This window comes from Adiantum capillus-veneris, chromosome 15 (genome assembly GCF_014529385.1).
Source record: "Adiantum capillus-veneris isolate H3 chromosome 15, ASM1452938v2, whole genome shotgun sequence".
Classification (NCBI taxonomy): Eukaryota; Viridiplantae; Streptophyta; class Polypodiopsida; order Polypodiales; family Pteridaceae; genus Adiantum; species Adiantum capillus-veneris.
In genome coordinates this window covers 128,477,543-128,480,204 of record NC_140945.1, presented here as the reverse complement: position 1 = coordinate 128,480,204, position 2,662 = coordinate 128,477,543, and positions in this window count along the sequence as shown.

Genomic DNA, 2,662 nt, shown 5'->3' with positions numbered 1-2,662 from the left:
GCTCATTATGTGCATCAAAGACGTGTGCAAAAAGTTCTTTGCACTAATTCTCTGATGAGCCCCCAAGCACTCATTTTGCTGCAATTTCAAGCTTCAAATTAATCTAACTTAGCTTGTACACCTCTATGTGAGCTCCCTAAACAAGCAGGACCGAGTCTACTACTTGGTTAGATTGTGCCCTCTATCTTTAGGTGTATAAGATGAAGCTCATATTTCTTCAAATATTATTTTTAGTGTGTAGACTCACACTGAGTGAAAGTGGAAAGGTGACCGGATGTGACTCTATCGACCACTTCTATTTGATCGACATTTCACTTCGCTTCATCCAAGAGATTACCACTAGACCATATCTTTAAGTGACCATTCTCAGAGAAAAACCAATGTTGTTCCAACATTCTCTCTAAAAGGGCAATCTCAATATCTTCTTGTAGCAAACCAAGAGGACTCATGGAAAATCATGTGCCTAAGTAACTTTCTTTAAACACATAGAGACACAAACACACACTTCTTCTCGCATCAAATTGGAAATTGCAAGGTAGGTCTCTATTTATTTTTATGGGGATGACATTTTGAGTGTACTAGTTGTAAAGTAGTAGTATTGGTGTTCACAGTCTCTCACACTAAGACCCCTCTAGTGCGACATGGAGGAAAAAGGGGTAGAGAAATTTGATGGTAGGAGATTTTATCCCTGGAAAACAAAGTTTAGAGGTTACCTTATGAAGAAAAATATGTGGGCTGTGGTTAATATACCATTGAAAATCAACTGAGCTAGAAGGCACTCACACTAGAGCATCATACTCTCACTTAGTGCACAACTCGTTGCAAAGGATGAAAAATCATTACGCATTAGTGTCATTGTACAAATCATTTGAAGCTTGTGTTAGTAGTAGCATTAGGAAGTCGCCACTTTTGCAGTGAAATCAATCATCTATTCCTAAGGAGTACCAGATAGGGAAGCTAGGGCAAAGGTAGCATGTGCGGTAGCAAATTTAGTAGGTAGCTACTCCGAAGGTACAAAATTGAACAATAGGGCCAATAATACTAGTGGTCTTACGACCAAGAATGAATCATGGTTTTCAAATAAGTACTAAGCTATTATCCCTTAGCTAAATAAAATTTCACATTCTTTTCATGTCCTCCTCATGGGCTCTTTTCAAAAACACTTGTGATGATGCCATGGTAAGTGTGTCTGAAAACAACAAAACATAATACCTACTCGATTTCCACACCTTTAGCAACCATTTAAGAACAAATTATATTCTTGGATAGATGAAAGTCAGTAGGTTCACATTATTAACTTAAGATTTTGAAAGTGTGGTACTGCAAATCCTTAGTCCAATTGACACCACCAACAAATAAATGATTGAAGAGACCTCGTGTCACGATGCAAACACCTGGTTCATTCTAGAAGCTTTTAGAAGGAATTATCTAAAAGGGTCTAAAAGATTCCAGAAGGTAAAAGATTCTAGAAGATTCTAAAAGGTTCTACATGAAGAAGATTCTAAAAGGTTCTACTTGAAGAAGATTCTAGAAGTTCAAGAAGGTTCTAGAGTTAGCTACTAGAATCTAGAAGATTTTAGAAATTTCTAGAAGAATTGGAAGGTTCTAAAAGAATCTAGAAAAATTTGGAAGTTCTAAGAGAATCTAGAAGGTTCTAGAAGCATCGAGAAGATTCTAGAAGTTCAAGAAGGCTCTAGAAGTATTTGGGAGGTTCCACAGTTAACTAGAAGACTCTAGAAAGTTCTAGAAGCTTGATAAAGAACGTAAAAGGTTCTAGAAGGTAGAACTTAGAAGTTTCTTAACCTCCTTAAGCTTTAGTATAAATAGAGATTTTGGGCTACAAGCCCCTCACTCTTTCCAACACCAATTGTGTGGGTCGTGCAAGGTAAGTCCTCTTCTACTTCTTGTCTTGTTATCTAGCCATGTTATTGTATTCAAGTTTTTCCTTGTACCCCAACCTTGTAACATATCCAAGTCTTGTATCAAGTTCTCTTAATCAAATAATAAGTCTTGTAATCAAGATGAAGTGTTGTAATCAAGTGCCAAGCTCTTGTATATTGTGAGCACCTTCTCTCACCTCTCTAACTCAAGATACACTCACAACAGTTTGGAAAGACTACACATCTTTAATCTTGCCTAGACATGGAGTCTGTACTGGAAGGTGTAGTGTCCAACTTGCACAAATTGCAACCACAAATTCAAGAGCTACATGAGAGAAATGCATGATTACAAGCAGAGTAACCACACTCCTTAAGTTCGATGGTGCAAGAACTTCAACATTAGATCCAAGAGCTATGTGAAGCTAACAATGGCCATAATCAAACCATGCCCCTAGTCAATCTACTACAAAATAGAAAGGAGCCCAAGGTTAGCCCACCTAAACAGTTTGACGAGACGAGATCAAAGTTTAGAGGCTTCCTTCAACTGGTGAAGCTATTCATACACATGCAATTGGAGCACTACCCTGACATCGTGTTTCACCCTACCAATAAGGATGCATGTAAGAAAAGACCAGTAGAGGTGAAATCTCTATTAGATAGTGGCACTATTCCTTGCTTCATCAATGAAGAATTTGCTAAGTTGTAAGGATTAATGCTTGTGAAAAAATCAACTCCAGCATCTACGCTCACTTACTTCAGGAGACATCATAGATGAAACCCAA